The sequence below is a fragment of the Felis catus genome, chromosome B4 (genome assembly GCF_018350175.1).
Source record: "Felis catus isolate Fca126 chromosome B4, F.catus_Fca126_mat1.0, whole genome shotgun sequence".
NCBI classification, from domain to species: Eukaryota; Metazoa; Chordata; class Mammalia; order Carnivora; family Felidae; genus Felis; species Felis catus.
The window spans coordinates 71,718,294-71,733,140 of record NC_058374.1 but is presented as its reverse complement, the minus strand read 5'-3'; the positions used below and the strand labels follow the sequence as shown (position 1 = coordinate 71,733,140).

The window sequence follows — 14,847 nt, the reverse complement described above, 5'->3', positions numbered from 1 at the left end:
TGTTTCCTTCACTGTGCAGAAGCTTTTTATTTTGATGAGGTCCCAGTAGTTCATTTTTGCTTTTGTTTCCCTTGCCTCTGGAGACGTGTTGAGTAAGAAGTTGCTGCGGCCAAGATCAAAGAGGTTTTTGCCTGCTTTCTCCTGGAGGATTCTGATGGCTTCCTGTCTTACCTTTAGGTCTTTCATCCATTGGAGTTTATTTTTGTGTGCGGTGTAAGAAAGTGCTCCAGGTTCATTCTTATGCATGTCACTGTCCAGTTTTCTCAGAACCACTTGCTGAAGAGACTGTCTTTATTCCATTGGATATTCTTTCCTGCTTTGTCAAAGATTAGTTGGCCATATGTTTGTGGGTCCATTTCTGGGTTCTCTCTTCTGTTCCATTGATCTGAGTGTCTGTTCTTGTGTCAGTACCATACTGTCTTGATGATTACAGTTTTGTAGTATAGCTTGAAGCCTCGGATTGTGATGCCTCCTGCTTTTGTTTTCTTTTTCAAGATCACTTTGGCTATTCAGGGTCTTTTCTGGTTCCATACAAATTTTAGGATTATTTGTTCTAGCTCTGTGAAGAATGCTGGTGTTATTTTGATAGGAATTGCATTCAATATGTAGATTGCTTTGGGTAGTATCAACATTTTAACAATATTTATTCTTCCTATCCAAGAGCATGGAATCTTTTTCCATTTTTTTGTGTCGTCTTCAATTTCTTTCATCAGCTTTTGATAGTTTTCAGCATATAGATTTTTCACCTCTTTGGTTGGATTTATTTCTAGGTATTTTATGGTTTTTTGTGCAACTGTAAATGGGATCAATTCCTTGATTTATCTTTCTGTTGCTTCATTGTTGGTGTATAGGAATGCAGCTGATTTCTGTGCATTGATTTTATACCCTGCAACTTTTCTGAATTCATGAATTAGTTATAGCAGTTTTTTTGGTGGAATCTTTTGGGTTTTCCATGTAGAGTATCATGTCATCTGTAAAGAGTGAAAGTTTGACCTCCTCCTGGTCGATTTGGATGCCTTTTATTTCTTTGTGTTGTCTGATTACAGAGGCTAAGACTTCCAATACTGTGTTGAATAACACTGGCGAGAGTGGACATCCTCTGTCTTGTTCCTGACCTTAGGGGGAAAGCTCTCAGTTTTTCCCCATTGAGGATGATATTAGTGTTGGGTCGTTCATATATGGCTTTATGATCTCGAGGTATGCTCCTTCTGTCCCTACTTTCTTGAGGGTTTTTATCAAGGAGGGATGCTGTATTTTGTCAAATGCTTTGTCTGTATCTATTGAGAGGGTCATATGGTTCTTGTCCTTTCTTTTATTGATGTGATGAATCACGTTAATTGTTTTGCAGATATTGAACCAGCCCTGTATCCCAGGTATAAATCCTGTTTGGTCATGGTGAATAGTTTTTTTAATGTATTGTTGGATCCTGTTGGTTAATATCTTGTTGAGGATTTTTGTATTCATGTTCATCAGGGAAATTGGTCTATAGTTCTCCTTATTAGTGGGGGTCTTTGTCTGGTTTTAGAATTAAGGTAATGCTGGCTTCATAGAAAGAGTTTTGAAGTTTTCCTTCCGTTTCTACTTTTTGGAACAGCTTCAAGAGAATAGGTGTTAACTCTTCCTTAAATGTTTGGTAGAGTTCCCCTGGGAAGCCATCTGTCCCTGGACTCTTGTTTTTTGGCAGATTTTTGATTACTAATTCGATTTCCTTACTGGTTATGGGTCTATTCAGATTTTCTATTTCGTCCTGTTTCAGCTTTGGTAGTGTATATGTATCTAGGAATTTGTCCATTTCTTCCAGATTACTGGCGTACAATTGCTCATAATATTCTCTTATTGTTTTTATTTCTGCTGTAATGGTTGTGATCTCTCCTCTTTCATTCTGGATTTTATTTATTTGGGTCTTCCTTTTTCTTTTTGATCTAACTGGCTAGTGGTTTATCAATTTTGTTAATTCTTTCAAAGAACCAGCTTCTGGTTTCATTGATATCTTCTAGTGTTTTTTGGTTTTGGTAGCATTAATTTCTGCTCTAATTTTTATTATTTCCTGTCTTCTGCTGGTTTTGGGTTTTATTTGCTGTTCTTTTTCCAGCTCCTTTAAGGCGTAAGGTTAGGTTGTGTATCTGAGATCTTTCTTCCTTCTTTAGAAAGGCCTGGATTGCTATATACTTTCCTTTTATGACTGCCTTTCCTGCATCCCAGAGGTTTTGGGTTGTGGTGTTATTTTCATTGACTTCCATATACTTTTTAATTTCCTCTTTAACTTCTTGGTTAGCCCATTCATTCTTTAGTAGGATGTTCGTTAGTCTCCAAATATTTGTTTGTTTCCAAATTTTTTCTTGTGGTTGATTTCAAGTTTCATAGTGTTGTGGTCTGAAAATATGCACGGTATGATCTTGATCTATTTATACTTACTTAGGGCTGATTTGTGTCCTAGTATATGGTCTATTCTGGAGAACGTTCCATGTGTACTGGAGAAGAATGTATATTCTGCTGCTTTAGGATGAAATGTTCTGAGTATATCTGTTAAGTCTATCTGGTCCAGTGTGTCATTCAAAGCCATTGTTTCCTTGTTGATGTTTTGATTAGATGATCTGTCCATTGCTGTGAGTGGGGTGTTGAAGTCTCCTACTATTATGGTATTACTGTCGATGAATTTCTTTATGTTTGTGATTAATTGATTTATATATTTGGGTGTCCCACATTTGGCACGTAAATGTTTACAATTGTTAGGTCTTGTTGGTGGCTAGACCCCTAGATTATGATATAATGCCCTTCTGCATCTCTTGATACAGTCTTTATTTTAAAGTCTAGATTGTCTGATATAAGTATGGCTACTCCGGGTTTCTTTTGTTGACCATTAGCATGATAGATGGTTCTCCATCCCCATCCCCAGTCTTGCTGGATAAAGAATTATTGGCTGCATATTTTTCTGACTCTGCACACTGAATATATCTTGCCACTCCTTTCTGGCCTGCTACATTTCTGTGGATAGGTTTGTTGCAAACCTGATCTGTCTTCCCTTGTAGGTTAGGGACTTTTTTTCCCTTGCTGCTTTCATGATTCTCTCCTTGCCTGAGTATTTTGTGAATTTGACTATGATATGCCTTGTTGCTGGTTGGTTTTGGTTGAATCTAATGGGGGTCCTCTGTGCTTTCTGGATTTTTATGTTTGTGTCTTTCCCCAGACAGGGAAAGTTTTCTGCTATGATTTGCTCACATAACCCTTCCACACCTATTTCTCTCTTTTCCTCTTCTGGGACCCCTGTGATTCTGATGTTGTTCCTTTTTAATGAGTCACTAATTTCTCTATATCTTAAATCATGCTCTTTTGCCTTAATCTCCCTCTTTTTTTCTGCTTCATTATTCTCTATAAATTTGTTCTCTATATTGCTAATTCTCTGTTCTGCCTCATCCATCCTTGCTGCCACGGCATCCATCCGTGATTGCAGCTCAGTTATAGCATTTTGAATACCATCCTGACTAGTTTTTACTTCTTTTATTTCTGCAGAAAGGGATTCTAATTTTTGACTCCAGCTAGTATTCTTATTATCGTGATTCTAAATTCTGTTTCAGACATCTTGCTTGTATCTGTGTTGGTTAAATCCCTGGCTGTCATTTCTTTGTGCTCTTTCTTTTGGGGTGAATGCCTTCGTTTTGTCATTTTGATGAGAGAAAAGGAATTAATGAGGTAGAAAAATTGAAATTAAAAGATTAAAATTAAAAAATATTAAAATTAAAAAATTAAGAACACACACACAGATCGAAGAAATGATGCTAGATTCTAGGTGTGTTTTGGTCTGGGTGTTGAAAGTGGTTTGACAGATTAGAAAAAAAGTGGGGGGGAGGAAATCATTTGAGAATTTGAAAAAATGAATACAGGGGCGCCTGGGTGGCACAGTCGGTTAAGCGTCCGACTTCAGCCAGGTCACGATCTCGCGGTCTGTGAGTTCGAGCCCTGCGTCAGGCTCTGGGCTGATGGCTCAGAGCCTGGAGCCTGTTTCCGATTCTGTGTCTCCCTCTCTCTCTGCCCCTCCCCCATTCATGCTCTGTCTCTCTCTGTCCCAAAAATAAATAAACGTTGAAAAAAAAAAGAAAAAATGAATACACTTAAGTAGACTAAAATGAGATTATGGGAGTAAAATAGAATTTGAAATGTATACATAAAAGTAAAGAATATAGTAGAAAAAATTAAATAAAAATATTTTTAATAAAAATTAAAAAAAATGCCTTTTTTCTTTTTCTGTATTCAAGAAAAAGAAAAGAAATGAAAAAGAAAAAAGAAAAAAATAAATTGTTTGAAAATTTGAAAAAGTGAATATACTGTATTAGACTAAAATAAAATGATGGAAATAAAATAGGATTTGAAAACATTTACATAAAAGCAAAAAATATGGGTAAAAATAAAAATACTTTAATAGAAATTGGAAGTAAAAATGAAGTTTTTCTCTCCTGCATTCAAGAGAAAGAAAAGAAATGAAAAAGAGAAAAAAAGAAATAGAAAAAAATAAAGGAAATCATTTGAAAATTTGAAAAGGTGAATACACTGAAGTAGACTAAAATAAAATGATGGAAGTAAAATAGAATTTGAAAACATTTACATAAAAGCAAAAAATATGGGTAAAAATAAAAATACTTTAATAGAAATTGGAAGTAAAAATGAAGTTTTTCTCTCCTGCATTCAAGAGAAAGAAAAGAAATGAAAAAGAGAAAAAAAGAAATAGAAAAAAATAAAGGAAATCATTTGAAAATTTGAAAAGGTGAATACACTGAAGTAGACTAAAATAAAATGATGGAAGTAAAATAGAATTTGAAAAAATTTACATAAAAGCAAAAAATATAGTAACAAAAATTAAAGAAAAGTATTTTTAATAAAAATTGAAAATAAAAATGAATTTTTACTTTTTCTGTATTCAAGAAAAAGAAGTGTAAAAGAGAAAAAAAAAAGAAAGAAAATTGAATAGATGGACCTGCTAACAGATTGAAGTAGGACTGAAATTGCTTCGTTTTCCCCTAGAAGTCAGTCCATGTAGCTCTTTATAGTCCATAGATTAAGCTGGCAGTGAGGTTTGTGTTCTTGAAGAGCAAAGTTGGCCCAGTTGGGCAGGGCTCGGTGTAACAGCTCCGCTCTCCACTAGATGGCGCTGCTAGCCTACTGGGGTGGATTGTTGCGGTGCTGGTAGGTGCTTATGCGCATGCGCAGGAGCGGTGAAAAATGGCGCCACCCAGCCCCCCAGTCTGTTCTCCCGGATCAGCAGTCGACCGGTCCTCCGTCTTCAGCTCTCGTCCACTCCCCGCTTTTCCACTCTCTGACCAGGCCCTAGGCAGTACCTCTCTCCCAAGTTTTGTCTCAGATGCGGCTGTTTACCCCGGCCCCTTACTTCCGAAGGACTGCAGCTTTGACCCGTTCCACCCCTCTGTGGGAGGGTCTTACGAACAATGGCCGAATGAACAATGGCCGAATGTAGGCTGCACCCAGGAACGCTTGCTGGACCCTGCTGCTGCCGGTGCCCGAGACTGCAGCCAGGTGCCAGCCCATCCCAGAAAAAGTTCGCGAGACAGGGTAGCAGCAGCATTTCAGGGATTACGGGAAATCAACACACATCTGGCACCTGGCTTCACCCTTAACGACCTTGTTCCAGCACCAGCAAATGTGGCTGTTTTCTGGGGTCTGCTGGGACCAGGTGGCTTCAACAGTCTCTACCAAATGTCCTTCCAGCAGTGGAACCGCTTTTCCCCGTGTGGCCTGAGAACTTCCCGGACCCCACTCTGTTCCTGGGGATCCGCCCTTCCCACCAGAGCACCCCAAGGTATCGAGCGGCGGGGTTGCAGACTCTGCGCTCCTCCTGTTTAAAGTCTTAATGGAATTTAAACCCTCTCCTTTCTCCTTTCTCCTCCCTTTTTAGTTTAGTCCCTGTGGCTGTTTCCAATTTTCCACTTTCTCTTCAGCTGCTTTTGGAAAGGGGTGCTTTTCCCGTATTCTCCCCCTGCCCCCAGTCTCCGTCCTCTCTTCCTGCTCCTTCTCACTCCCCAAGTTCACCTCTCCCCGCCTTGTACCTGCTGAATTCTGTGGTTCAGGTTGTGCAGATTGTTGTGTTAATCCTCCAGTCAGTTTTCTAGGTGTGTAGGATGGTTTAGTGTTGGTCTGGCTGTATTTCATGGCCAGGAGACACACAAAAAACTTCCATGCTCTTCCGCCATCTTGGCTCCTCCTCAGGACTTATTCATCTTATAACTGGAAGTTTGTACCCTTTGACCACCTTCATTCTTTTCTCCCATCCCTTAAATAGGCCTCTGAGAACCACCAATATGTTCTCTGTTTCTATGAGTTTAGGTTTTAAGATTCCACATCTAAGAGAGATCATATAGTATTTGCCTTTCTCTGTCTTAGCATAATGCCTTCGGGTATTATCCATGTTGTTGCAAAAGGCAGGATTTCCTTCTTTTTTTATTGCTGAATAATATTCCATTGTGTGTGTGTGTGTGTGTGTGTGTGTGTGTGTGTTTGTGAGCAAGCATGCACATGTGTGTATGTATGTATATATATATCATGTTTTTTTCTCAGTAGACTTCATTTTATAGAGGAGTTTTATTTTTTTATTTTTTTAAATGTTTATTTTTGAGAGAGAGAGAGAGAGAGAGAGAGAGAGAGAGAGAGAGAACAAGTGGGTGAGGGGCAGAGAGAGAGGGAGACACAGAACCCAAAGCAGGCTCCAGACTCTGAGCTATCAGCACAGAGCCCCATGTGAGGCTCAAACCCATGAACCATGAGACCATGACCTGAACCAAAGTTGGATGCTTAACTGACTTGCCACCCAGGCGCCCCTATACAGCAGTTTTAGATTTTCAGAAAAAATGAGCAAAGTACAGAGTTCCCATATACCCTCCTGTCCGCAGTTTTTCCTATTATTAACATGTTACATTGGTATTGTATATTTTGGTTACATTTAATGAACCAGTTTTAGTATGTTATTATTAACTAACTTTTGTATTTTACTCAGATTTCTGTAGTTTTTTTTTGTTTTTTGTTTTTTTTGTTTGTTTATTTGTTTTTTTTTTTTTTTTTGAGAGAGGCAGAATTGAGGAAGGGGCAGAGAGATGAAGAGAGACAGAATCCAAACCAGGCTCCATGATGATGGCACAGAGCCCCACGTGGGGCTGGAACCCAGGATCATGACCTGAGCCAAAACCATGAGCCAGGTGTTTAACCAGCTGAGCCACCTGCCCTGGATTTCTTTCGTTTTTGTCTAATGTTTTTGTTGTTGTTGTTGTTGTTGTTGTTTTTGTGCCAGGATCTCATCCATGAGACCACATTACATTTAGTTGTCATATCTTTTTAGGCTCCTCTTGTCTGTGGCATCTCCTCAGACTTTTCTTTATCTCTGATGACTTCAATAATTTTGAGGAGGACTGGTTTTATAGAATGCCCCTCTTGATTTGTCTGATGTTTTCTTCATGGTTTAAACTGGGTTTATAGGTTCTGGAAAGGAAGACCGCAGAGATGAAGTGTCATTTTCATTACATCATATCAAGGGCACATACTTTCACAAGCTTTATGACTGTTTATGTTGATCTTGATCACCTGGCTGAGTAAAGTTTGTCAGGTTTCTCCACTGTAAATTTACCCCTTTTTTATTTCTTCCCATGCTGTGCCTTTTGGAAGGAAGTTGCTATGCATAGCCCATATTGAAGGAGTGTGGAGTTAGGCTCTTCCCTTCCTTAGGTACAGTATCTACATAAATTATTGGGAATTCTTTTGCATGATAGTTTTGTTTTCCCTCTCCCCCCATCTACTGAGTCATTCAGTCATTTATTTCTATCAGCATGGACTCATGGATTTTATGCTTTGGGCTATAATTCAGTACTTCTTTTTTTTTTTTTTTCTTTGAATTGCTCCAGCTTTGGCCATGGGAGCTTTTTCAGTTGTCTCCTGTATCCTTTTGACATACCTCATCAATGTGTCTGTTTTTTTGTTTTTGTTTTGTTTTGTTTTACTGCTTTTTGTTTTTTGAGCACTTATTTTCTGGCACTACACAGTGCTCCAGGCTTATCTTGTATCTTGTATATATTCTGCCCCCAGTCCTAGAACCAGTCATTTTTCTAAGGAGCCTTAGTTTCTTTTATAAAAGAACAGTATTCAAAATCATGATCTAGGTACTAAGTGTGCTCATTGTTATTGGGGCATCATTTATTTTAGGTCCTCAGTTGACAGAGCAAAGATATGTATGTATGTATACTAACGTGTGTGTGTGTGTGTGTGTGTGTGTGTGTGTGTGTGTGTGACCGTCAGTAATTATATTAAAGTGAGTTCTTATACTGTCTTCAATCCTAACCTATTAGCCTATGGATCATTCTAGCCTCTTCCCCTTGCTTATCTGTAAATTCCCACCCAATAGTGAGAAACCCAGCTGTTACCCTTTCGCATCTATTTACTTGAATGTTCAGTTCCAGTATACATGTAAAGTGGTATCATATTGGTTAAAACTGTAACCCTGTGGGATACAGTGCTTATATGCAATTCCTTTTTCATTTTAGTTTTACAAACTCCATTACCAAAGTTACTCAGGTTAACACATGTTCTCACCACACCCTTCAGTGAGGTGGTTTCATATATTTTAATATAATTATATTCTCTTGTCACCAAACTCCTAAACGATGTTTTCAAAAAAATGGGATAAATTAAGATTCATTCTTTGTGCTGTCAAGTTCTACAGATTTTGACAAGTGCATAATGTCATGTATCCACTGTTACAATATCATACAGAATAGTTCCACTGCCCTAAAAGTCTCCTGTGCTTTGCCTACTCATCCCTCTACCCCTTATCTGAATCCCTGGCAGTCACTGATATTTTATCATTTCTATAATTTACTTTCCCAAAATGTCAAGTATTCAAAACAGTTTAAATCATACAGTATGTGGCCTTTTCACACTCGTTTCTTTCACTTATTAATATGCATTTAAGATTCATCCATGTATTTTTGGTGGCATGATAGCTCATTTATTTTTATCATAGAATTTTATCACATATATTTCACTGTATGGATGCACCACAGATTGTATAGTCACCTATTGAGAATATCTTAGTTGCTTCCAGTTGCTGGAATAAAAGTGCTATAAATATCCATGTATGTTTTTTGTGTGGATCTAAGTTTTCAAATCAGTTGGATAAATAGCTAGGAATGTGATGTCTGGAACATATAGTAAGACTATGTTTACCTCTGTAAGAAACTGCCTGTCTTCCCAAGTGGCTGTACTATTGTACATTCCCGCTAGTAATGAAGAAGAGTTCCTGTTACTTCTCATCCTCAGCATTTGGTATTGCATTTTTGGGTTCTAACCAGTGTAATACATGTTATCTCACAGGGAACTTAATTTGCACTTCCCTAACAAAAAATGAAGTTGAGCACCTTTTCATATGCTATTGTATATCCTCTAGATGTATAAAGTTATGCATGTATATGTCAGGTGTCTGTTGAGATGTTCATTTTTTGATTTGGTTGTTTTCTTGTTGACTTTTGAGAATTCTTTTTATATGTTGATACAAGTCCTTTGGTAGATGTATTTGCAAATATTTTCTTCCTGTCTGTGGCTTTTCTTTTTACTCTTAACAATAGCTTTCACAATGCAGAAGTTTTAAATTTTAACAAAAGTCTCACTATTTTTTCTTTCATGGATTATATTTTTAGTGTTGTGTTTAAAAACCTATTGCCAAAACCAAGGTCACCAAGATTTTTTCCTGTTTTATTCAAGAAGTTCTATTGGTTTTCATTTTTTACCTGTAGGCCTGTGGTCCACTTTGAGTTGACTTTTGTGAAAGGTATATGGGTTGCGTCTAATTCATATTTTTGCATATGAATGTCAAAATTTCCCAGCACTATTTGTCGAAAGGACTATCCTTTATGCATTGAATTCCCTTAGCTCCTTGGTCAAAGATCAGTTGGTTATTTTTATGGATTATTTCTGGTTGTCTACTCTATTACTTTGATCTATGGTCTATGTGTCTATCTTACACTAACTACTATGATGTCAGGATTACTATAGCTTCCTACTTCCTAGCTTCCTAGTTGCAGTTCAGTAACTTGAAATCTTCCAATGTTGTTCTTCCTTTTCAGTATTGTGTTGCTATTTTGGTTCTTTTGCCTTCCCATGCAGACTTTAGAATCAGTTTGTCAATATCCACAAAACAGCTTGCTAGGATTTTGATTAAAAGTAAGTTGAATCTATATATCAAGTTGGGAAGAATTGACATCTTAACAATATCAAGTCTTCTAATTTATGAACATGGAATATTACTTCATTTATTTATATCTTCTTTGATTCTTTTATCAGAGATTTATAGTTTTCTGTATATAGATCCTTTAAAGATTTTTTTTTTTAATTTGAAATTTTAAAATAGCTTAGTTTTCATTTTGGGGGCTATTATAAATTATATTGTGTTTTTTATTTAAAATTCCAATTGTTTATTACTGTTGTATAGAAAACAATTGACTTTTACATATTGGCTGATTATCCTTCAACCTTGCTAAAAATGGTTATTTTTTTCTAGGAGTACTTTTTTTCTTGGTCAAATCTTTGGGGTTTTCTACATAGAAAATTGTGTTATCTGCAAACAAAATAATTTTTATTCCTTCCTTCCCAAATTGTGTATTTTTAATTTCCTTTTCTTGTCTTATTGCACTAGCGAGGGATTCCACTATAATCTTGAATAGGCGTAGTGAGAGGGGACATACTTATCTTGTTCTTGATGATAGGGCAACAGCATCTTGTTTCTCAAGATTAAGTATGATTTTACATACAGATTTTTTTGTAGACATTCCTTGTCAGGTTGAGGAAATTCCCCTCTAATCCTCATTTGCTAAGAGTTTTAATCATGAATGAACATTGGATTTTGTTAGTTTTTTTTTTTTTCGTATCAATTGATATAATAACATGATGGTTTTCTTTAGCCTATTAATATGGTGGATTACATTATTTCATTTTCTAATGTTGAATCAGCATTACATACTTTGGATAAATCCCACTTGTTCATGGTGTATAATTCTTTGTATATATTGTTGGAGTTATTTTCCTAATATTTCTTGTATCCATGTTCATGAGAAATATTGGTCTGTAGTTTGTAGTTTTCCTTTTTTACAATGTCTTTAACTGGTTTTGATATTAGCATAATGCTGGCCTCACAGAAGAAAATTAGGAAAAATTTCCTGTTTCTATTTTCTGGATGGAATTGTAAAGAATTGATATCATTTCTTTCTTTATTTCTGGTAGAATTCACTATTGAAACTGTCTGGGCCTAGTGCTTTCTGTTTCAGAAGGTTATTATTGATTCAGTTTATTTAACAGATATGAGGGCATCAAGATTATTTATCCTTGTATGAATTAGGTAGTTTGTTTCTTTAAATAATTAGTCCACCTCATCTGGGTTACCAAATTTCTGCACATAATATTGTTCCTAATATTCCTTTATTACCCTTTGGCTATCCATGATATTAGTAGTGATGATTCCTCTTTCAAATCTAATAGTGGTGATTTGTGTCTTTTTTCTTTTTCTCTTGACTAGTCTAACTGGCAGTTTATCAATTTTACTATTCTTTTCAAAGAACCAGCATTTGGTTTTATTGGTTTTCTCTATTAATTTCCCATTTTCAATATCGTTGTTGTCTGTTTTCTGTTATTTCTTTTCTTCTCTTTGCTTTATGTCTAAATTGATCTTCCTTCTATAATTTCTTAAGAAGAAAGTTTAGATGATTGATTTTAGATCTTTATTGCTTTCTAATGTATGTATTTATTTCTTTAAATTTCCCTTAAGCACTGTGTATACTTGCACTGTGCATACTTCATCACAAAATTTTGTAATGAATTGAATTTTCATTTAGTTCAGAAAAATTTTTAATTATCTTTTTTTGAAAAAAATTTTTTAATGTTTGTTATTTTTGACAGAGAGAGAGAGAGAAAGAGAGAGAGAGAGAGAGAGAGAGAGAGAGAGCAGGGAAGGGGCAGAGAGAGAGGGAAACACAGAATGGGAAGCAGGCTCCAGGCTCTGAGCTGTCAGCACAGAGTCCACTGCGGGGCTCAAACTCACAGACCACAAGATCATGACCTGAGCTGTAGTCTGGGCCGCCCAACCAACTGAGCCACTCAGGCGCCCCTTTAATTACCTCTTGTAACTTATTGGGGTGCCTGGGTGGCTCAGTCAGTTAAGCGTCTGACTTCAGCTCAGGTCACGATCTCGTGGTTTGTGAGTTCGAGCCCCGCGTCGGGCTCTGGGCTGATGGCTCAGAGCCTGGAGCCTGCTTCCGGTTCTGTGTCTCCCTCTCTCTCCGCCCCTCCCCCGTTCATGCTCTGTCTCTCTGTCTCTCTCGGTCTCAAAAATAAATAAACGTTAAAAAAATTTTTTTAAAAAAGAAACTTATTTTGTGACCTATGTTTTCCTTTTTTGTTTGATCTCCAAATATGTTCGGATTTTCCAGATCCCTTTCTGTTACTGATAGTTAATTTAATTCCATTCCAATTTGAAAAAGCACCTCTTTTAGGCACCTTTACAGATAAATGAAGTCTCTAAATGTTTAGATGATGAAGGTTAGCTGTTAATTATGCGATAAGGGTAGAATATTATAATGAAAGCAGGTCTTAGACCAAATTCTGCCACATACTTAGACATTTTCTAAGCAGGCATAAAATAGTGCATACAACTGGTCTTGTAATCTTATTGATATCCCATCTCTCTGCTCTCATAGGGGACTTACTGCAACTTGCATGAAATGTTCACCAGAGGCAAGTTAAATGATATTTTAGAGGCAGAATGTGGTCACCTCTCTAGTAACCATCAGAATCCTCTGATCCAATGGCTGAACCCTGAGGGCTTTCTAAGGATTAAGTCTAGGATGCCCTCTATTAGAGTGCAAGATACAGGATTTGCTAGAATTTATTCTGGGTTTGTGCAAGAATGGGAAGTGTCACTACAATACCCTCATAACTTGAGTATCATTACTTTGACCAATGAAGTCAACATAGCTGGAACACTATAAAAGTTACCTTAAAATTGTGGCCTTTCTGATCTATTATTAACTTCTAGATTACCACCCAAGAAATGACAGTTCCTATCAGGACATTTTACTGCTCTGGAAGTTACTTTAAACAAACACACATTTTCATCACACTGTCTATGCTGAAGTATTTTATTTTATTTTATTTTATTTTTTTTAAATTTTTTTTAATGTTTATTTATTTTTGAGACAGAGAGAGACACAGCATGAACGGGGGAGGGGCAGATAGAGAGGGAGACACGGAATCGGAAGCAGGCTTCAGGCTCTGAGCCATCAGCCCAGAGCCCAATGCGGGGCTCGAACTCACGGACTGCGAGATCATGACCTGAGCTGAAGTCGGATGCTTAACCGACTGAGCCACCCAGGCGCCCCTGCTGAAGTATTTTAAAGTAAACTTCTTATATTGTAACACCAAGATCTGGAATACAAGAAGAGGAATGGTTTTCAGGAAAGAAGAATTTGCTTATGTAAATCCTGACATTCTATAAAAATATATAGCTGTGCATAATAGAAAGATGTTTCACCATTAAAAACAATCTTTTTCCAAATTTACTTATTTTTTGCTTTTCGTTGGTACCAGGTAAAATCCTCTACCAAGAGAAACATATAGCACAAGCCAAAAACAGTTTCCTGCAGCATTTTTTCATGGGATCTGCATTTGAGAAAATTGGTTTTCCAAAGGAATAAAAAGGTAAGATCATATCAGAGCAGAGATTGGCCAAAAAAACCAATACATTCCAACATGTATGAATTTTAAGTGTGTTAATTCTCACATAAAAATAGAAGCATACAATATCTTTGTAATTAAATTTGATTTAATGAAAGTGAGACTTTCTCCCCTAAGAGTTTATTAAATGCTTTGAGGTGGGGTGGGAGAAGCATGAAAAATAATTTCAGGGGTGCCTGGGTGACTAAGTTGGTTAAGCATCTGACTCTTTAAATTTTTTTTTTTAACGTTTATTTATTTTTGAGATAGAGACAGAGCATGAATGGGGGAGGGTCAGAGAGAGGGAGACACAGAATCCGAAACAGGCTCCAGGCTCTGAGCTGTCAGCACAGAGCCCGACGCGGGGCTCGAACTCACGGACCGCGAGATCATGACCTGAGCCAAAGTCGGCCGCCCAACCGACTGAGCCACCCAGGCGCCCCTAAGCATCTGACTCTTGATCATGATCATGATCTCATGGTTCCTGAATTCAAGCCCCGCATTGGGCTCTGCACTGACAGTGTGGAACCCGCCTTGGATTCTCTCTCTCCCCCTCTCTGCCCATTCCCCACTCATTCTCTCTCCCTCAAAATAAATTCTCCTTCCCCACTCACTCAAACAAATAGAAGCTTAAATAAAAAGAGAGAAAAATAATTTCCATTTGTAGGGCCATGGCAAAAGACTACAGTGGCATAGGCAAAAAGACAGAATGAGCTAACTGTACTAGAATCCTCTCTCTGATCTCTCCCGTCTGTATTTCCTGTTGTCTTCCCACCCTACTGCTTGTATGAAGCCTAGGTGAACAGCACCTATGTATATGCTATATTCCTATCCCTAAGTAATTTATATATCTATAAATTAGATACTCCTCATTTGAATCTCCTTACTGGTTCTGCCACATTGTCCAAGTTCCTGAATTGCTCTTCATCTCAGTTTCTTAATCTGTGAAATAGAAATAATAATTGTGTCTATCACAAAAATTATGTGGGTATCCAATGACCTAATTCATGTGATATGCTTAACAAAGGGCTAAAAAGCAGTTCATATACATGTTAACAACTTCTATACATGTTAACTGTTATCATTTTGGTGCAGTTT

General features: G+C 37.2%; 1 long non-coding RNA gene across 7 annotated transcripts in view; it reads left to right on the top strand.

The window, feature by feature from the left end:
• LOC123386581 overlaps positions 1–13,947 on the top strand; it is a 76,405-nt gene extending 62,458 nt beyond the window's left edge. For all 7 annotated transcript variants that reach the window (XR_006600671.1, XR_006600669.1, XR_006600672.1 and 4 more), the window contains one exon: positions 13,624–13,947. This is a non-coding gene — a long non-coding RNA (uncharacterized LOC123386581). The remainder of the gene's footprint in view (positions 1–13,623) is intronic.
• The last annotated feature ends 900 nt before the right edge of the window (positions 13,948–14,847 follow it).